This window comes from Heterocephalus glaber, unplaced genomic scaffold (assembly GCF_053883595.1).
Source record: "Heterocephalus glaber isolate CG9 unplaced genomic scaffold, H.glaber_assembly_v1.0 deba00000943, whole genome shotgun sequence".
NCBI classification, from domain to species: Eukaryota; Metazoa; Chordata; class Mammalia; order Rodentia; family Bathyergidae; genus Heterocephalus; species Heterocephalus glaber.
Genome location: NW_028258175.1, coordinates 9,671,393 through 9,694,135, shown reverse-complemented (window position 1 = coordinate 9,694,135; position 22,743 = coordinate 9,671,393). Strand labels below are relative to the sequence as shown.

Here is a 22,743-nt window from a genome sequence, read left to right as displayed (position 1 = left end):
GAGAAATTAGAGACATTTATAGCTAAATGGATGCACATTGAGGCGATACTCTTAAGTGAAATAAATAGGACACACATGTGTAAACACCGAATAGTTTCCCTGGTGTGAGAAACTGAAAGTGTAAATAAGGACTAAAATGTATACTAGGTAATGTGAAATAGGAAGAAAAGGGGCAAAGGGGAAGGAAGTGGGAGGGCTAGGGGAAAGGAAAGAGGGGAATGGGATTAATATGAGAAAATGGAAAAAATGGAAACAAAGTCTTGGTAAATAGGGTGGGAGGGAAGGGTTGAAAGGAGGGCAGGGGAAGGGAAAAACAAGAACCAAGAGAGACTATGTAAAGGTGCAAATTTCCAAAGATGAATGTCATTATATTGTATACCTAAAATGTACCATTAAAATTAAATTTTAATAAAATTCTGTGTAATTATTTATCACTTAACTACCTACTTACTATGTAGGGACTGGCTTGTCTACATCTTTAAACACATATAGTTACAAATAGATGTGTGCGTGTACTAGATTTGACATGCCCGTAAATTCTCTGATGCCCCTCACTTCTAGTGAGCAGACATGCGAGTGTATAAGTTAGCAGTCTAGGTTATAAAAATCCCTGCCGTATCCTGGTTATTCTTTGACTCTTAGATTTCTTTGCACTGGAAGAAATTAGATACCATGTGGAGCAGCTCTCAGGAGAGGCTCAAATGGAGAGGAGCCGAGACCTACAGTAGACAGCCTTGTGGACGGGCCACCTTGGAGGGTCCTATAGCTGTGTCATGAATGGAGGCAGAAGGAACAGCAAGCTGGAGTGCGAGCTTGCACAGAGTGAACTCCAGCTAGAGGGGCTTTGGTCATCCTTTCTGAATATGGCTGCTGGCATTATTTACCTCTCAGAATCAGGAAGCTATAAGTGTCAGGTTTAGTACTGGGAAGAATGAGGTATTTCAGAAGGGCTTTTAACTCTGTCCAGATTTCTAATGGATCCACAGGTACACAGAAGTTATGAGGTTTTTTTTTTTCTTTAACTGAAACAGAAAGTTAATTTCCTGCCTGCAACGCCAGTTCTGTAGGGCACAAATGAGATATTAGGTGAATAGATTGCTGACTTTCCAAGATCCCCATCAATACCATGACTCAGCTGGACTGACAGACAGAATCTGGGTCAAGCAATGTGATGAAGAAAGCAATGAACAACTGAGGTCACGCCGTCTCCCCACCTCAGACCTTCTGTATCAGTCCAGTATCCTTTAAAATCAGGGTGCACTCCTCACTCCAGGTCCACTAGTACTCTGCAATGGCAAGATTGCTACCATAGCTCCATTATCCCAGCCCCTACCTGCATCAGGAACATTCCTAATACACGAAAGTACCTTCCTCCCCTTCACAGTAACTTCGCAAGGTAGATGATAGTAGTATCATTTCACAATGAGAATAACATTCAAAGAAAATAAAATTGACAGAATCAAGTGTCAGCCTGCATACAAAGCCCATGGTCCTTCACTACATCCCCTCTGACTTCATCTACTCATCACACTCACAAAATGTTTCCACCTACATACCACCTATCCCTTAACAATTGTATGTAAGTCAACTCCTTTTAGAAATCGAACACCCTTTCAAACTCATCTTAAGCACTTTCTTCTATAGAGCTTCAAGTGCTTAGTTACAGTTTTCTGTTTTTCATAAGAATTACTCAGGAGTATTAGAAGCCTAGGGGCTGGGGTGTAGCACACTGATAGAGCACTTGTCTAGCATGAGTGAGGCCCTGGGTTCAATCCTCAACACTAAGGAAGAAGAAAAAAGAGAAGGGGGGAAAGGAGCAGTAGGAGGAGGAGAAAGAGCGAGAAGGAGAACTGCTGTTTAAAAATCTTCACCCATGTACCACCAAAAGTTACCTTTTACACTTGCATTGACACATTAACTATACTTGGGGTAGCAGCATGAACAGCTTTGGTATATTCAAAATAGGGTGTTTGAGCCAGCAGCATCAACATCACCTGAAAGGTGATTTCTGTTAGAAATGCAGAATCTTATGCCCCATCCAAGCCATAGTGAGACAGACACTGCATTTTGACAAGATCCCTCAGGCAATTCTTATGTCCATTAAAGTTAGAGAAGCATTGGTCTCCAGGATATGATGGTCCAAGGTGGTCCCCCATCTCCCTTTCTGCCCCTCTCTCCTCTGGGGACCTTTCTACCTGTAGGGCTTTGGCAGATCTGACTTCAAAGTCACCCAGGCTCTGCTGAAACAGTTGGCACCACATATCCTCAGGGGCATTTCTACAGTGGATCCTGGTTTGCTGTACTTGGGCAGACCCTTGTGTGCAGATCAGATTCTCTAGGGAAGAGTTAACTGGCATTTTTGAAGGAAGGAAGAAGGGATTGGTGAGAAATGAAGAGAGGGGAAGAGGAATCACAAAGTGAATGCTGATAAAGAAAGAAAAGAGACCTAGGAGAGAAAAGATAAAGGAAGATGATTGGGAGAGGGCCAAGGGAAGGGGGGGCAGGGAGGGAGAGGGAGAGAGAGGGAGAGCACGCGCGCGGGAGGGAGGGGGAGGGAGAGAGATCTTATCACAGGGCTAAGAAGTGTCCTATTTTATGTATTTGGCAGAATTCACATTTCTCTGAAATAAAATCTGGTCCCTTTGAACGATTTCCCCCTGGTAAGGAACCAGCAGGGGATGGAGTAGAGACAGGAGACGGTGACACTGGCACGTTTATTGATTCCAAATAGACTCTCCTGGGAGCACATCAGATGATTTTCAGGATTCAGTTGAATTGACTCTTTCTTCAAATTAAATTCTTTCATTGCAGCTCTGCTCCTCAACAATGGCCCAGTGCTGTCCTAAAGGGGCCCTGATTCTCAATTAACAAATGAGACTCTGAGTGATCTGACTCCACATTTTGCTGGCAGAGCAGAGCAGATGACAGAGCAGGTAGGGCGGAGTACAGAAACATGCCCTTCTCGGCTTTTCTCCTGGAGGGCCTGCCTGGGAGGCCAGGGAGTGGGGAGAAGCAGGGTTACATTTGCAGGGGAAGCCCCCAAAATGGATACTCTTCTAGAGGAGCTGGTTTCTCTTTGCAGTTTGTTACATCATAGTATCCCCCAAAACGGAATCCGGGGGTGGACTGGGTCCAGGAAGCCGCATATCTGGAAATGCACATGTACGGAGGAGAAAAGTGAGCAAGAACTTGCTGCTCTGAAGCTCTGTTCTTCCTCCTGCCATCACCTTGCCTTCCTTTAATTTACTTGCTTCAGGGTGCAATTTCTTATGCTGAAGGAGGCAAACAGCTGGGATGCTTTAAGATGAGGGCTGTTGACTAGAAGCAAAGGTGAAACATAAAACTCAGGAGGACAAGTGCCTTTGCAAACCCATGCTTATATCTGGAGCCTCATGAGCACTTTTGTAATTTATTAAGGCTGTGAGCAGGTACCACCAACTCCTGCAGTTCACAAATGAGGAGACAGAGGCACAGCACAGCTAGAGGATGAGTCCATATCATGTAGCACGGATGTGCATAGCCAGGATTTAAATAAAGGTTGTGCACCTTTATTTGTATGGGGTGGCTAAGAGCATAGACTCTCTCTTTGAAACCATGCTCTCTTGCCTATCAGCTGCATGACTTTGAGCAAGTTGCTTAAAGATTCTGTGCCTCGGCATTTCTACCTATAAGAGAGAGAAAAACTGTACTCACTTTCTGGAGTTGTGCAGAGTACGTAGCTAAATCTTGATGATCTAAATGTTTGTTTTTAGCAGTGGCTACATTCACAAGGTAAATGATAATGGGTTTTTGAAAAATTAATTTTTAGACCCTTAGTCACAAAGCAATATTCAGTGTAACAAAGGAGCAATGTTAGTCTGTGGGGGGATCTTTTCAGGTAAAGGGAAAGGGGTATCTCAGCTCCTGAGAGCATCCTCAGCCAATGCCTTCCACAGCCTGGTTCTTGCAGCTCCAAGGGGAACCAAGGAGACTACTTACTTGAGGCAAGAGGTATGGGGACATCCCTCTAGGAACCCCATGAAGAGAGCTTCTCACTTTGCCTGTGACCAGAACCAGTGGTGTATAGAAGGAAGCTCCATATGCTCTTCTGACAAACTTTCCATTGCTCTGAAGGCCATAATGAGAACCGATCTCAGAGTGGTGGCCAGCATGTGTCAGAAAGAAGTTTGGGTCCTCTTTCTCCAGGGTCTATTTAGCTGAAAAACTCTTCCATAGGGCTAAACATCAGCATTTCACCAGATGAAGTACAGCTCTGGCAGAGTTTGCTCTGACCTGAGGGGTCTTGGCATTCTGAGGGTGCCATTGCATAATGAATAGAAGGTCAAGTCTGGGAATCAGTGAGAAGTAGGTTCAAATCCCAGCTCCACTTCTTACCAGTTTTGAGATCATGAGGAAGTTACCTGTGCACACTGAGCCCTGATTTCCTCCTCTGAAAAATAAGGACAATTGCATCCTCTACTTGGTCACTGTGATGATTAAAATGTGCTAATCTATATAAAGCTTCTAACCCAATGCCTGGGACATAATCTTTTAGTATTTGTGAGCTATTGTTGTTTTTATTATTGATAATATTGATGCTAGTAACTAATAAAATTATGATTCATTAATAGACAATTAAAATTTTCAGGGAGAAAATTTTCCCAGTGGACTTTGATCATCAGTTTTTTCCAGCTTCCTTCGGTCCATCACAGTCCACATTACCTCTGAGCTTCTGAGCCATCTGAAGGGCAGAGTCACGGCCAGGAAGGCTTCTCAGTTTCAATAAGGAGACAGAATTTGTATGGAGAACAGCAGGTATTAATGAGTTTGATTGGTCTCCTCAATGGATTTCCAAACATTTTAGCAGATTCATTGAGGTCAGAATTTCAGCAAGTACAAATAGTTGTGTCCCTGTAAGGGGGAACCTTTGAAGTTTAGTTTCCTCTTCTTGCTTGGAATGCTAGGAAGCTCATAACCAACAGTCTTCTTATCCTCCTTACTATTTTTCTATAAGCCAAATCATTTTCTGACTAAGAGACTTTCTATCTGCTGCATTCCCTAAATATATGTATCACCTTCTTCAGCTGTCTGTCATCTCAGATACACTCTCCCTGATGTGGGAGAAGACCATCATTAGAACACCCGAAGAATGAACTCACAGATGGGAAGTGCAGTGGAAGCGAGATATTTATCCATGATCTTGCAAGAGCAAGTGTCTGTGTACCGACAGGCACCCGTGGTCTAAGAAAGCAGTGGGTTTTTATCCTTAGTTCGCAGGGCCCCTTCCCCTTTTCCTCACTGGTTGAGATCAGAGAGCCACAATCTGTTCCAAATGGTGCCTACTGTTTCCCTTTATGGTTGGTCCTTGATTTCCTATAAAAATCACCCCCTTTTGCATTCTTTCTTTGTAACTCTTGGTGATCTCTTGGTTTTTATTATCATAATTATGAAAACCTGCTTGCCTAGCAATTCTCTCTCACCTCAGGACCTCATTTTGGTTTGGGAACTTTTGGGGTGTGAGTCATTTAGTGGTCTTTTTGTCTGCTACTTGACCTAGTTGCCTGCAGGTGAGCATATTGACCTATCCGCAAGTCTCTACTGAAACTCAGTTAAAATGAAACATGGACTGTCTATTTTCTTATTTCTTACACTGTCCTATTTCAAATATTATCTTCATCCCAGTTACTCCCCATTTCCTCACCTGTTTTGTAATTTTCCCCAAGGACAAAGGGAAACCCCAAGTACAAGTTATGTCAGTTTGGTCTCCAAAGTCTCCATAAATAATTTTGTTCCGTTCTCTTAAAAAATTACATGGCAAAAGTATCAAGAGCCTTAAAACATTCACTTCCTTTGGCTCAGCAGCTTCATACATAGGAATAGCCTAAGATAATACTATGAAATACAACAAATGGTGAACAAACAGTACATATAAAGGTAGCCTTATTGGAGAGAAAAACAGGAAATAGCCTGTTAAAATGTTATTGAACATTAGTATGTTAGAACATCATCCAGATATTTCAAGTCTTTAATTCTGTGGGGATACCACTAGAGTGAAACATATATGGATATTAACATTTACTTACAGTGTGGTTCTGAATGAGTCCATAGGAGACTACACATCAAGCTGTTAAGGTTATCACTGCCAGAAAGTTAATACAGATGGTATTCTCTTAATTTCTTTCATGTTTTCTAAGGTATTTTCCAATGAGCATGTGTCATACTGTAATGGAATAACATAGTAACGTACATGAAAGGATTCCTACAAGCCCCACCACGTGCCTTGTTTCCATGAAAACAATGATCATTCCCACAGGAAGAGGGGGGCCTTCCACATCCAACCTGATCCACCACATTCCCAGTGTTCTTGGACCTGGGAAGGCAGGGCTCTGCTTTTTGAGTGTGTGCTGTTCAGGAAACAGCAGGCCCAGCGAATAACAACCCTTTAGATAACACAAATGAGTAAATATGGCCAGGATTTGTTACATAAAATGCTAAAAAAAAAAATAACAAGGATGTAACCACTTATTTTTCCACCTTCAGAAATCCCAGCTTCTGTTTCTGCCAAAAAGATGGAGGGTGGGGAATTGTTCAGTAAAAAAAAAAATTAGAAGTCTTTTTTTTGAAACTGACAGAGGAAGTAGTGGGGTTGATAATTGATGAAAATGAAGCTTTCAATAAAATAAAAGATGTGTCTGCATCACTGCAGAAAGCACAACAAGAAGCAGGCTGGCTTCTGTGACTTGAGTGTGACAGCCGAGAGCTACAGAAGGACGGGATCAGGGGACAGCGCAGATCTGCAAGACGGGCATGGAACCTTCCCCTTCTCTGACACACCGAGTTCCACACAGGCTCAGGGGACCCTGCCTTGTCCCATGAGGACCTGTCTCAGGGCTTCGGTCAATTTAGGTAAAAGCTCCAGAAGCACAAGAAGAACACTTCCCTGTGAGTCAGTTTCCTCCCCAGATTCCCGAGCTGTCTCTGGCGCCCGGCCGGTGGCCTCGGCTCTCTCTGCGCACCCTGGGCGTCAGATTTCGGCGCGGGCTTTCGCGCCCTCTTGCTCTGTCCAGGACGTGGCTTCCCCGAACCCCACATTCTTCACCGCAGCGTTAGGCCACACCCACTTGCCAGCTGCGACCCCGTCACCTGCCAGGCTCCTGCCGGAAGCGGTGACCCCGGGGGAGGCTCAGAGCTGAGGGAAAGGCGTCCTGCACTCATTCCCAGTGCCCTTTGAAGGGCTGATCAAAGTCAGGTAGAACCTACCGGATACTCTGGGCCAACGCCAGGTCACAGAATTTGGTCAAGTTGTCGTGAAGACTCAGCCAGGATCTTGAGCATTGATTTTCTATGCTTTTTGAGTTCAGTACTTTTCCAGAAGAGTAGGAAGCCTGAAGTAGACAAGCAACTTCCCTGAATTCAGGCGGATAAAATTCTGCTGATCAGACCAACGCTCTTGGTCAGATAATGGCTTTAACTAGGAGACAACTATCAAATTCAGTCCATAAATGTGTTTCCTTTACCTATGTAAACATTATCATTTATTTAAACCATGCGGCAGGTATAGAACTTGAATGATTCCAAGTGAAAGTTTGCATTTAGGACTTTATTTCCAGAAGAAGAGGAGGAGGAGGAGCAAGAGGAGGCAGAAGAGGAGGAGGAGGGAGCTGGTGATGATTCGTTGTCTCAGTGTCCTAGTTAAAAGCATGAACTCTGGAGCCAGATTTCCTGGTTTCGATCTCAGCTTTGTGATTGGAAACAAGATATCAGACCTCTCTGTGCTCCAGTTCTCTCATCTAAAAACTGTAAACAATAATATCAGGAATATCTACCCCAAATGTTTGTTGTAAGGATAAAATTAATGTCAACAATTCTTGAGAATAGTGCCCACCATATATGAATATTAGAACAGTGACTGCACAGTATGAAACTGGCCTGAATTCATAACAGTCATCCTCTCTTGCTCTACATGGGGCATAAGCTCCCAGTTAACCATGCTTCCCATTCAACTCCATTCACTCATTATAGTAACTGCCTGACCTCTTTAAGTATTTGATTTTGAGGCCTTGATCTTGAATGGAGATATGGGATTTGCCTAAGTGGGAACTTTGTAAAACTATGAGGGTAAGAGTGTCTTATGTAACAGCTCAGGGACCCAACACCTGGTGACTTTCCTGGCACCAGAAAGACAATGAACACTATAGGTGGAATATTATTTCCTTCCCTTGGTTTGACCATGTGAATTGGCTTGGGCAACTGACTGAAGCAGAGTTGATAATGTGTTCATTCTATTTATTTAAATGTTTTTTGGTACCGGGGATCAAACTCAGGTCTTTGCACTTGCACAGCAGGTGGCAAAACCACTGAGCTAAATCCCCGGCCCGATAATGTGTTCATTCTAAACTGAAGCCTGAAAGGGCTCTCCATGTTTCCACCAATCCCCATGTACTTTGTCTGCCACCACTGAGAAGGAAAATCTTAGACTGTGTGCCCACGAAGAAAAAGAGTGATGTATGAAACAATGTTATCCCGACTAAGATGACCTTACCAAGCTAAGACAACCTATCTAACATACAGTAGGTTCCCAGTTAATCAACAGAAATAGTAACAAACCCAGAAAAAAATCTACTGAAATCAGCATAGGTCAGCTAATCTTCAATGAATTCACAGTTAAATGAGATACAATAACAAGTGGATATTCTTTTAAGCCACCAACTTTTGAGGTGAGTTGTTAGGCAGTAAATGCTAGCTAACGAATGTTCAAGAAAGACCCTTAGCATCATACAGTGACCAAACAGGGTATAGCAAATTTTTCTACGACACAGTAATCAGGCTACCTGTCTTAGGCAGGAGCAGAATCTCTGCAAGGACTGTCCTGCTTTCTTACATGATACATCCAAATATTCAGAGGTTGCAGAGTTGGATATCTCAGCTATCAGCTTAATATTCAACTCTTCACATAGCACTGCACAAAGCCCTTCGAAGTCCTCTCAGTTTCCCTGTCTTGTTTTATCACTGTGGTCTTCTCCACATCCTCTTGCACACACACACAATGTCCATCAGAGTTTTGGGTTTAAGTGAACATTCCGGACACATAAGGAGAGCCTTGCAGCTTGGATCTGAATACCTGCCAAGAGTCTAATGTGTTCAGGGATTGGACTATCGGAGGGTAATTGAATGGTGGGGGTGCTGTACCCATCGGTGGATTGATCCACTGTAAAGTTCAGAGCTGAGTGAGCTGTCAAGAGGTGGGGTCTAGTAGGAAGAGGCAGGCCACTGGGGCCATAACCTGGAAGTGTATATCTCCTTTCCTGTGTCCCCTTTTCCTCTCTGCTTCCTAGCTGCCGTGATGTGAACAGCTTTCCTCTACCGAGGTCCTTCCACCATGCCATTTTTGCCTTGGAACGAGCCAACCATGGACAGTAAATATGTGACAAAATAAAGCTGTCCTCTAAGATGTGGGTATCAGGTATTGTGTCTCAGTGACAAGAAAGTGACTAAGACAGGGAAAATGGGCTGGATATGAGAATGTATTAGAAAGTTATTGGATTGGCTTGAATTAGGACTGCAGGAATAATGAAAGAAATAAGCAAGGAAATTCAATAATAAAACCAACACCATAACAAGACTAACTAGGTGCTTCTGATGTGTCAAGTAGCATTCTAGTGCATGACATATTTAATCAACAATTTTATCAATTAAGTACTATCACATCCTCCTTTTTACAGATGATGATGTTTAAGCTAAGCAACTTGCCTAAGGGAGCCCAGTCTGCAAGTTGTGCATTCAAACCCAGGAAGTCTAGATTCTGGTCTGGACTCTCAATCACTGCATTACTTAAGAGCTTTGCAGGTGGTGCAATAAACATAACTTAGTGGTTAATTAACCATAAGAGATAAGGAACAGGGAGTTCAAAAGGAGTGCAGTCCTCTCATTTGCTCTAGGTGAAAGTGTATGCATGCTTATGTGTGTGCCCATTTACAACGATAAAACGAAGGGCTCTGTCATTTCTTCCCTTACAGAGAAAGGTTTTGATTAATGAAGAGAAGGCTCATGGGAGAACTATTATTGTCACCAAAAATTGGAAAAACTCTGGTATGGAGGTTGATTTGACTTGTTCTCTGGGGATCAAAGGATCAGAACTGAGACAGGCAGATAAAATTTTGTGAGAAATGGATTTAGTTTCAGTGTAAGGAATACCTTCCAGGGGTTCAGGACTTTTTAGGAATGAAAAGAGCCACTATGGAGGTTCTGAGATGGGTGTCCGTGAAATTGTCTAAATAATGATCATTTGGCAGGTATGATGAACAGGAGAATCCAGCCCTTGGGGTGTGTGTGTGTGTGTGTGTGTGTGTGTGTGTGTGTCTGTCTGTCTGTCTGCATGTCTATGTGCATGTGTGTCAGATAAATAAATGAATTGTTTCAAAACCATCATGGAACCATTATCTGAAATAACTTGTTCCGAACGAATACCACAGCTGGGTACTCATTTCAGACTTGTATAACATGCAGAAACTCTTTTGAATCTGTTTCCCTCTTTGATTTTTTTTTTCAGCAAATACAGTAGCCACAGCTCAACAAAAGAAATGACAGTCTGCTGGGGGAAAACCTGAATATCCTTTGTTATGCCTTGTTCTTGAAAAAAGATCCTCCTTCTCGCTAGAACAGAGATCAATGCCAGCTTTTCTGCTAAGGCAAGCAAGTAGTCATTTATTTATTTTTTACTTCCAAAAGATGACTACTGAGAGCAAAGGCACAGTGCCCTCATTCAACTGAATACCCTAGAACTTTTGCTCTTTCACACTGTAATTTTCTTAATGTGTTTTGAAAGAGGTCACTTTCTAGACAATCCCTCTCAGCACAGTCTACAAGCAGCCTCAGAGACTTTCATCCACTCTCTGCTCTTACCTTGAAATTCAGGATTCTTTTTGCTTTATTCTCACCTGAGAAGCTGATACCATCTAGAGAATCCAGATGACCAAATCTGGGATGAGAGGTGAATCTTTGGGACTCAGACCTGACCACCTGATGGAGGCTGCTAGGAAAAGACAGAAATCAGTACAAGCTGGATGTCTGAGAAATAATTGAAAAGATAAAGAAAACACTTTGCAAATCTGCCACTTGATTTAGTATGGGCACAGGAGTAGGTAACTTGCTAAATAAAAGGATCAGGGAAATATAAACACAAAGCCATGTACAAGGATACACACAAAGGGAAAGCTAAACCTTTCTTGATGAAACAGGGAAGGATAGGCAGCTCTTCTGCTGCAGAAATCCAGCTGCATCATATTCATTTTTTAAAGCCACAGACCTGTAACTTGAGTTGTAACTGACTAGCCAGTCACGGCCTTGAGGTTCTTAGAAATCAGGATCTCGGTTCACCCTGGGCAAAATACCTCAGCACCATGGGCTGAACTCAATAGCCGTGGTATGTCTGTCTTTGTTCTCTGATTTTGCTTTTCTATTATTAAGAGGTTATTAGCATGTCTGCGGTACTGATTATACTCATCGCGAGAAGTGGCATGTGTGCACAGCACAGCTTGATTCTTTGCACTTTCCCTTCCCCTTCTCTACCCTTTCCTCCTATCTCTTGGCCCCCTTTCCCTTCACAAAAGATCCATTTTCTTAGATCCATTGTTTCCTGTTTTCCACCTTTTATTTTTCTTTCAAGTTATTTATAGTTTGGGTTTCTCTGCAAGAGAAACCACGTGATACTTAAGATTGTGTATCAGATTTATTTCACTTAATATGATGGTCTGAAGGTACATTCATTTTCCTACAAATGACTCAAATTTATCCTTCTTTATGGCAGAGTAGTACTCCATTCTGTGTAAATACCACATTTTTTTTTATCCATTCATCTGTTGATGGAAATATAAGCCTCTTCCAAGATTTAGCTATTATGAGTTGTGATGCTATAAACACAGTATGCATGTATCATTGCAATGTGATGCTTTCAACTCTTTTGGGAACATATCTAGAAAGAGACTAGCTAGGTCGAATGGAATTTCTTTTTTTAATTTTCAGCTTTTGTTTTAAATCTCATTTCAAAGCAGAAGAAATTGATCACAGGGAACCATCATTCAAGCTACAAAAAGAAGGAAAATTTATAGATTCATACATTAAAAAAAAGTCTTGATATCCAAACAAGGGAGTAAAATCTTGACAAGTGGCTCTGTAAATAAGAGATGAAAAGCCGCTACCTTTATCATGTCTCTTAGCAGCAGTCAGGTGCTATGGATTTCATGTCCCCTGGAAAGCTCAGAGCCAAGTGTACAGTCTGCCTATCAAAAGTAGCCACGGAGATAATAGTACACATTTTTTAAAATTCTCATTTCTGGCTCCATTTTATTGTTCTACTCTTCTATTTTTTAACCTTGCATCTGATTTCGAATTTAGGCTTTATCTTTTGACATTACATATTCTTTGGCATCCTAAGACATATTCTGGAAAGCAAATCATTCAAATCACGCACCCAAACATACAGACATGCATGTGTATGTGTGATCACATGACCTACATACTTCTGCTTATATTTTTCTCTTATAAGACTATATACTCCCTATACAAAAAAGTTGAGAGTACTCCATGAATAACATAAAGACAAAGCTAATACATAAAATGTATTTGAGTAATGGAATTACTACTGGGGTTACTTTGCTAACCCTGTGGGGACTTTATATTTCCAGACTACCAGAGATGGAAGACGCAGTTTGCAAAGGTAGCTTCCAGAATAAGTTCTATCTCCTATGACCTTTGGCGATTTCATCAAGTTCCGGTGTTCATCTCCAAACACTGCTTCCTGCAGTGTAGTAGAAGTGACAGTGTGTAAGTTTTAGAATCCAGGTTCCAAAGGTCTTGCACTGTCCACCTTCAGCCATGTGCAATACATGTCTGAGAGCACCACATATGCCAATAGATCTAGTCCCCTGATGAAGGAAGAGCCACATAGAAATAACCAAGGTATAGTAAGCAGGCCAGGCCAGTCAGCAGCCAGCCTGCTACAGTTCGCAGAGCTGGTTGGTGCCTGAAACTAGGCTACAACTTATTTCTCCAAGCCTCTCTCCTCGTGTCTTTAAAGAATGTGTTCAGAACTGCAGCTCTCCTCTGTGTGAGAAGACAGCTGCTGTGAGATCAGAACGCTGAAACACACTAAGCAAAAGACCACAAGAAGCATCAAAAGGCAGACCTCTCCTCCCAGCCAGCCAGTTAACAGTCGGCTTAGCACGTTTACATGCAAGCAAAAGGGCATCTCTGGGCTCCAACCCCTCATCTGCATAATAAGCAGGTTGGAGAGGTGAATCCTCAAGTCTTCTTTAAGTTCTAAGAGGACTTGATTGTGTGACTCTAATTCATGCCTCTTTATCACAGCAAGAGCTCAGGGATTTTACTGTGACAGGCTAGAAACCAGGGAGGGGGAGGCAAGGGCATTGCATTGCATCCTGTCAGGTCCTCTGCTTCTAAATGGTAACATTGTCGCTCACAACTTATCTTGCTGTGAACTTTCCTTAATGGTTTACTTGGATTCAGACTCAAATTAATCATCCTGGGCAACAGGCAAGACAAGTTCATCACTAATTAATTGGCAGTGACATGAGATTCTGTGTTCTATGCAATGCCATACCACCTGTGTCTATGCCGACCCTCTGGTGCATAGAACAGCAAATGTTTGTTGAATGAATAAATCTCTCTTCTAAAGTAACCATGCTTATTTTCTCTATTTTCTCGCCCTCTACTAATTCCTCAAATCACAGTATTCTTGCTTTCATCTCCACACCAGCAATCTCAGTATTAATCAGGATTCTTCAAGCATTATAAGAAGTACAAACACAATTCAAACTGACTTAGGTGAAAGAGGGACTTTTGGGATAGTATGTCTGGAAAGAAATTTGGGTGGCTTACAGAGATCAAAGAAAACGTTTGGGAGTTTGGAGCTCATAGATGCATTCTAAAACTCAGTGCTCCCAGAAATCAAAGCCAAACTCCATCCCTTTCTCTTCCCTCTCCCCTCCCCAGAACGCTCCCTTCTCTCCCCCTCTTCTGCCTTTCCTCCCTGCCCTCTTCCATGTACAGATGAGAGCCCCCAAAAGGATAAAACTATGCTGACCCTCCGATCTTGGAATTCCAGGCTTCAAAACTATGAGAAAAAATAAATATTTGTTGTTTAAGACACCCAGTCCATTATAAATTTTAATGACAGCCCAAGACAACAAATACACCCACTTACCTCTTTGATCTTTTACGCTCTTTTTTGGTTGGTGTTTACCTGGCCCCATGTTTTCAGTGATTATTATCACTTTGACCTCCTAGTTACGATTTTCAGCTGAGTTCCCACATGAACTACTTACAGATTCTGCTGCCACAAAAAAACAAAAAAGTTCCGTGGGTGCCTTGCACTCAAAAGTGAAAACCAATCCCTTTTTTACTAGTCTTTCTGGTTTCAGCTTACTTGTTCTTATTCCAGGACACCTTCCCTTCTCTCCATATTTAATTAGGCTTTTGTGGGATCTTATAGATCATGTTATTAACCTTGTTGTAAGGCCACTTGCAGTATTATAAATGAAGTACTTGCCTATTCTCTCTTCTGCTAGATTGTGAGTTCTTTAATGGGAGGAAAATGTTTAGTGTCTGTTATAGCTACTTAATCACTGCTTGGTTACTGAGAGAGTCAGTGAAGTAATTTTTAAAAATGTACATATATGTACCAAAAATATAAAAGCTCACGCTCCAGTTGCATAATGACAATTCATTTAGCTCTTACTAAAATAACAACAATAATAATGATAACAATAATAATTTTTAAAAACCTACTGTTGCACCTTTTCAATAAGAGTCTATTTGTAAGGCCTCTGTGAAGTATAATTTTCATGCTTTATATACAAGATCAAGGAGTTTATTTAGGCTTTAGCTAACTTCATCAACTCATTTTTGAAAATCTATTCTATCTATCAGTGTTGGTTATTTTGGGATATTTTGATCTACAAATAAAGATCTGTTTTATCATTGATTGTCCTCAAGTGATAAGCAAACATACATCAGACTCTAAGATGGATTTTGCAGATGAAATGTTTCTTCTTCTTACTCTTTCCTAGGATATGTTTTTCTTCTAATCATGTGGAATAAACAAACACTGGCTGTTATATTTTACCCAGACAAGTGGCTCACTCAGCTCTCTATTTGTTTTATCTGGGCTCTCAACTGCAATTTTATACTGGGATGAATAAATTTAATGACAAAGAAAATGTTCAGACATGGTGGACTGAAAAATGGGGTATGAAATTGTTTAAGCAGAGACTTCTGTTTTAAAGTGTGCGACTAAAATAGCAAAAGAAAAATATATGTATATAAAAACAATCCATATCAGAATTAGGAAGCTACCCTATGGTATGAGAAGACAGTAGCTGAGAAAGATTGACAGTGGAAATTTTAGAAGAGTTAAAGAGCAAATAGGTCCTGGGTTGTTAGCAGCATAATTAAATAAAAGGCGACATGGTTAAGGCAGACCCTGAGTGTCAGAACGGCTTTATTTATTTGTCCTCAGGATAACATCTTGCATACGTGCCTTTGGCCCGAATATTCTGACCAAAAAAGGTTCCCAATGTGGAACCTATGACCAGAAAAAATGGGCTGTGGCTCTGTCAACTTACAACTTCCAGGAAGGACAGGGACAGCACATATGCAAATGAAAAGTCGTCTTCTTGTACAACTTAAATCTCCCTTGACCTCGCATCCCTCCTTCTCTTACTTTTTATTTAAAAAAAAAACAGAGTTATTGTCCTTATTATCTAAATCTGCACTGATTGCCAATAGAACATTAAATTTCTGAAGAATTACTGGGCTGAAGAATCACTCCCCAGCTGCCAACGTCATTCAATTTAACTTTCATCAATAATTATAAATAGCAAGCAATAAGTACCATGCATGTGAAGAAACCCAACAGTGCAAAAATGATTTTCAAAACACAATAAACATGTTAATGTGTAAGGGAACATTTAACACATTAAACCTAAGGAAACTTACTGTGCTGTCTCTTCAGTACAAAAGGACAGACTGCTGAGAAAAAGAAACAAACAGAACTCTCAAAAACAAAAATCAAAACCACGACTGCCAAACTAAAAACTAAAAGCGAATAGATGGGGCCAGGGATTTAGCTCAGTGGTTCCACCGCCTGCCTCGCAAGCGGAAGGACCTGAGTTCGATCCCCGGTACCAAAACAAAACAAAACAAAACAAAAGTGAATGGATGGATGGTCTGCATAGAATAATTGATAACAATGAATATTAAAAACTGAACTAGGATATTAAGTTGAGAGTCTCTCATAACTGGTAGAGGGGAAAAAAGGTCAAGTGTGGGGAAGATATTAAAATTTTAAATAAATGATCCAGAAAGAAAGAGGAAATTACCAAATAAAAAAAAAATCAAAGGATTTTTTTTTTTGGTACTGGGGATTGAACTCGGGTCCTTGCACTTGAGAGGCAGGCAGTGGCACCACTGAGCTAAATCCCTGGCCACAGAGGAATTTTTTTCTGAGCTAAAGAAAGGACTTCCCAGATAGTCAACAGTGATATTTCATTTATTCAACAGTTTTTATTGACTACTTGTGTACTAGGCACTATTTTAACTACAGTGATAAGGAATACAAACATTGTATCTAATCATATGATAGTGTTCTTCTCTGATTCCAGATATTAAAGAAAATGCTGAACTCTTCTGATTTCTGCCAGAAGAGACACATGGCACTGGGCTAGTCTTGCCATTGGAAATAACTACAAAACTAGAAAAAAAATGATAACCCAACAGATTTTTTTTCTCAGGCAGTGGAAAAAAGACAGCACAAGACTATGATCCCTGAAAGAAGGGACACTCCCAGGTGACCCTCATGGTCACACAGCTCTCTGTTTGGGGAAAATTCCACCAGTGTGATGTAGACAGCTGAAGACTCAGAAGGGCAGAGTTGTTCTCCTAAATTGTGTGAGCAAAGATGAGAGTTCAGAACATCTTCAATGAAGCAGCTTGAAATAAGAAATGTTTAGTAAAGTCATCAAATGAAACCTATTCAGAGGAGGCCCTAGAAGTCCATGCAAGGCATCCCCTGTAAGTCCACAGCTGAGAGCTAGGTTGTCCATTCTCAAGTGAGATGTCTCAGAGCTTACCAGGTGTCATGGGTTGGAGACTAAAGATTAAAAGAGCTGGTGTGTGCTAAGAGATGTTGGAGTCTAGTTCTAGAGTGTAGACATCTTGTTAACATATTTTTAACATACTTGAAGTCTAGAAAGAATAATGTATTTTAGGATAAGGACACATGCTAAAGTAGAATCTTCCTTTTCCTACCTTACTGAGACCTAAAACCAAGTCCAAAAAAGAGCTGCAGGGGAGACAGAATTGGGAAATTAAAGTTAGATGAGTTGGAGATGTTTGAGAAACCCTTTTCATAGAATTTGCACTAACCAAACATAATGCTAAACACACACAAGTCTAGGTGACCATTTGTTGGTTGAGCTTCCTGCTACAGCAAGAAAAAACACTCCAAAGTCTTAAGCCATTGGCCATACAAAGAAACAAGAAAAGTGTTCCACAGCCAAGAAAAATAAAGTTGTTACTGAGATGGTACAAATGTGAGGTTAAACACAGATTCCAAATAGCCTTCTCAATCCATGAGATACAGATTCAACTAACTGAGGATCAAAAAGATTTTTAAAACTTGCATCTGTACTGAACATTTCCAGACTTTTTCTTGGAATTTTTCTCTAAGATATAGAATATGAAAACCATTCACATGGGGTTTATATTGTATTAGATATTATAAATAATCCAGAGAAGATTTAAAGTATATGGGAGATTGTACAAAGGTTATATGCAAATGATTCACATCTGTGAGAGGTCCTGGAACCAATCCACTGTAGATACCAAGGAATAACTGTATGTGCAAATGATTAAAGAAAAGACTTAGAAAAAACTACGAGAAATGGACAAAATGGAAACAAAGTCTTTGTAAATAGGGAAGGGTGGAGGGGTGAAGGGAGTGCAGGGAATGGGGAAGAAATAAGAATCAAGATACATCATGTAGAGGTACAAGTTCCCAATGAGAAATGTAAATGTATTGTATGCCTAAAATGTACCAATAAAAGAATTTTTTAAAAAATCAGACCTCCCAAATATGAAAATCCAATCCGAAAATGGACATCTGAAATGAACAGACATTTCTCACACAAAGAAGTAGAAATAGCAAATAAACATATAAAAAAGTGTTCAACATCACTGGTCATTCGAGAGATGCAGATGAAAACAATGCTGAGATTCTACCTCACCCCAGAAAGAATGGCTGCTATCATGAAATCAACCAATAACAAATGCTGGCGGGGCTGTGGGGAAAAAGGAACCCTGCTCCACTGCTGGTGGGAGTGCAGACTGGCGCAACCACTGTGGAAATCAGTATGGAGATACCTCAAAGAACTAGGACTGGAAGTCCCATTCAACCCAGATATTCCCCTGCTGGGTATCTTCCCCAAAGAATTAAAAGAATCATACCACAGTGATATATATGTACCCATGTTCATAGCAGCACAATTTGTAATACCTAAAACTTGGAAATAGCCCAAATGTCCATCAACTGGAGACTGGATAAAGAAAATGTAGGTTTTTTTATAAAATGGAGTACTACTCAGCCATAAAAAAATGAGGAATTAGAGACATTTATTGCTAAATGGATGCACATTGAGGCCATACTCTTAAGTGAAATAAACAGGACACACGTGTATAAATAGCAAATAGTTTCTCTGGTGTGAGAAACTGAAAGTGTAAATAAGGACTAAAAGGTATAATAGATAATGTGAAATAGGAAGAAAAGGGGCAAAGGAGAAGTGGGATGGGTAGGGGAAAGGAAAGAAGGGAATGGAATTTATATGAGAAAATGGAAAAATGGAAGCAAAGTCTCTGAAAATAGGGCGGGATGGAGGGATTGAAGGGAGGGCAGGGGAAGGGGGTAAAACAAGAACCAAGAGAGATTATGTAAAGGTGCAAACTTCCAATGATGAATGTCATTATACTGTATACCTAAAATGTACCAGTAAAATAAAATTTTAAAAAATTTTAAAAAGAAAAGACCTAAAGGGAAATATGGCCTTAATGAGTGCCTAGACAAAAAAAAATCTCAGCAGGTAAGAGCAAACTACAAGAAAGTATCAAATGGAAAGTAGAATTTAAAAATATAGTAATTAAAAGCCCTAGGGCCGGGGATTCAGCTCAGTGGTTCCACCACTTGCCTCGCAAGCACAAGGACCCGAGTTTGATCTCCAGTACCAAAAAAAAAAAAAAGCCCAATACCTGAAATTTCAAAACCCCTTAGATGGGCAAAAGAAAAATCAGTAAATTTGAAGACATAATAGGAAGTTGTCCAACCCAATAAACAATGATACAAAAAGATTAAACAAAAATGAACAGAGGCCTAGGGTTCTATGGAATTATATCAAATGATCTGACACACATATAATTGAAATCCCCATGAAAGGAGAGAGTAATATTGAAATAGAAAAAAATTGCACTCTTATGGTTAGGTCTAAAATGCATCCCCCAAAGTCTCATGTTCAGAAGTGGGGCTTCTGGAAGGTGACCGGATCGTGGGGTGCCACACTCATCAGCAGATTCATCCATTGATCTGCATTATTAGGAAGTAGGCCTGGTAGGAGGTGAGCCACTGAGGCATGACTGGGAAGGGTATTGTCTCTTACTCCTCCTTTCTCTCTTTGCTTCCTGGCTGCCATGCATTGAGCACTTTTTCCTCCAACAGGCCCCTCTGCCGTCCTGTTTCTGCCTTGGAGTCAACTGACCACAGAGTGAAACTGTGTTGGTTATATTGCCCCAGTGACAGGAAAACTGACTGATGCATACACATGTGAAGAAATTGTGATAAAATACAAAACAATAAGTTATAGTTCAATAAGCTTAGTATTATGGGTTGTGTTTAGATATCCCCCCCAAAGCCTCACGCAGTCATGGGTGGGCCTTTTTCAGATCTAGAATATATGAGGCTGGAATTGATTCATGGTACAATGCTAGGCTCAAGGGCACTAGGATTAAGGGTGTGAGTGCTACCCACCCTAAATAATCTGAATAAGATAAAAGGAGCAGAAAGACTCCTCTTGTTGCTTTTGCTACCTTGTGGGCACCATGAACTATTTCTCCTCTGCGATGCTCCTTCGCCACATGCCACTCTGTTTATGGACTCAAACCTCTAAAACCTGTGAGCTAAATCAACCTTTCCTCCTTTAACTTTGGATGTCAGGTATTTTGTCTCAACAATGAGAGAAAAGTAACTACAACACAGTAAATATATATACAACCACACTTGTGAACCATATAGTTAAACTAGGGAAAATAAAAGATACAGATAACACTTGGAAAACAAAGAAATAAAATACATAATATCATAGACATCTCATCAGAAACAACAGATGAGAGAAAAATAGGGCAATATTTTAATATGCTAATGGAAAAAATAAAATCTAATAATCAAGAATCTCTGCATAGGAAAAATAACCTTCAAAATCAAAGGTAAAATACAAGAATTTTCAGATACATAAAACCCAAGAGAATATACCACCAACTGGCCTGCATTAAAAGAAGAAAATCAGTCAACCCAATGGGAAATAATAACATGCAAAAACATAAAAGAATGATGAGCCCTAGAAACAGTAAATTAGTAAATAATAAAAATATAATGGTTTCATTTTTCTCACAATTTTCTTTAAAGAACAATGACTAAAAATAATAACATTGCAAAGTGGAGTTTTAAAAATACAATAAAATTGTAAAACAAGTGCAAAAAGCAAGGGGATTCTGGATAATGACATTACACTGTTATAAAGTTGCTACATTTGCTAAGTGTAAAACGTGAAGTAGGAACTAGGAAGAGGAAGGTGGAAAGTGAGCCAGTTATGAAGTGAAAAGGGAGAAAGGGGAAGCAGATAAAAGGAATTATCTAGTGCAAAGTAAGAAAAAAATACAGTATCATTCTATATGCACACTAATAAGAAGGTATATTGATAAATCTAAAGCAACCATTAAAATTCTAGGATATATATGATTAAGATATTAAGGAAAATGTAAACACACCTGAAGAACCCCAAAGGAGGAAAGAAAACAAAATAACTCATAGATATAAAAAATAGAAACAAGCTATGGAAAACTAATAGAAAGATAGTTGATTTTAACACTATCAAACTAACATTTCCATTAAATGTAAATGTTCCAGACTAAAATTAAAAGCACAAGTTGTCACGTTGATCTAAAAATTAAAATCCCACTATATACTGTCTTTAAAAGAAGCACTTTAAAACATAAGTACACAAGATGAAATTAAAATATTAGAAAAATACACAATACAAATAGTGAGCACAACAAATCAGGAAACCATACTAGTAAGAAATCATATTAATAAGAAACATAAGAAACCACATTACTATTAGATTTTATGACAAAGAATTTTAAAGAGATAAAAGAAACATTCATAATAGCAAAAAAAATTCATTCTGAATGTAAAAGAACATTAAAATTCACAAAGCAAAAACATATAAGTAAAGAAATAAATCCAAAATCATAGGAGACGTTAATGATGCCCTTCTCACCAACTGATAGAACAAATAGAAAATAAATTAACAAATATATAGAAGTGCAAAACAGCACTATAAACCACTTTGATCTAGTTGATATTTAATAACAACACATCTCAAATTCCCAGAATATACATTATATTCTTATGAAACACTCACAGAAATAGGATATCCTGGCAGTTTGAGATGCATTGTATATATATATATATGTATATGTATATATACATATATGTGTGTGTGTGATATATTGCATTCAAGTCTTAATAATTTTTTCAAAGTGTGAATTTATTACATTTCAAAGAAAATGGGATTACTCAGGGCACTTACTGGCATTTGCTTCTTTCACCTTTTCACTTCCTCATTTCTTCTTACAAATAGCATACAATTTGCCATATTAATCATTTTCAGTATACACTTCAATGTCATTAAATACATTCACATTGTTGCACAATCATCACCACTATCCATCTTCAGAACCCTTTTTTATATTTTATTTTTGATGAACATGTACTACTTGCACATGTTCATGAGATTCAGTAGGTTAGCTCCACACATGCAAAGAGCATGCACTAATCTTGTAAAACTGAAACTCTGATTTTATTAAAAATTAAACAATAAAATTTGTAAACTATAACTACTCATTCCACCCTAGTAGTAGTCTTTGGTAACCACCAATCTACAGTCTGGCTCTATGAATTTCTCTGCTCTAATATTTCATATTGGTAGAATCATGCCGTGTTCATTTATTCATGACTGGTTATTCCACTTAGCTTAATGTCCTCAATGTTCATGAATTTTGTAGCAAGTGTCAAATTTTCCTTCCTTTTTAAGGTTATATCATTTTTAATTGTATGTACCTGCCATGTTTCACTTGCCATTCATCTGTTGATGGACATTTGGTTTGCTCCCACCTTTTTCTGTACAAAGATTTGTTTGATTTCCTACTTTCAATTTTTTGGTATATACCCAGAAATGCATTTGCTGGATCATATGGTAATTCTATTTTCAATTGTTTGAGGAACATCCATACTATTTTCCACAACAGCTGCACCATTATGCATTCCCACCAACAGTGCAAAAGGTTTCCAGTTTCTTCACATCCTCATCAATAGTTGTTATTTTTCTGTTTCACTTTGGGGTTTTTTCATAGTAGTTGTATTAG

The 22,743-nt window shown here is 39.6% G+C and overlaps 1 long non-coding RNA gene across 6 annotated transcripts in view; it reads right to left on the bottom strand.

Annotated features, from left to right (window-relative positions):
* Window positions 1–7,558: 7,558 nt before the first annotated feature.
* LOC110344216 (uncharacterized) overlaps window positions 7,559–22,743 on the bottom strand; it is a 41,167-nt gene continuing 25,982 nt past the window's right edge. For 2 of the 6 annotated variants that reach the window (XR_015450474.1, XR_002386653.2), the window contains exons 2-4: window positions 14,201–14,326; window positions 10,882–11,011; window positions 7,559–7,776 (exon numbers count right to left, since the gene is read on the bottom strand). This is a non-coding gene — a long non-coding RNA (uncharacterized LOC110344216). The remainder of the gene's footprint in view (window positions 7,777–10,881; window positions 11,012–14,200; window positions 14,327–22,743) is intronic. The other 4 variants (XR_002386651.2, XR_002386649.2, XR_002386647.2 and 1 more) reach the window with 4 other exon arrangements.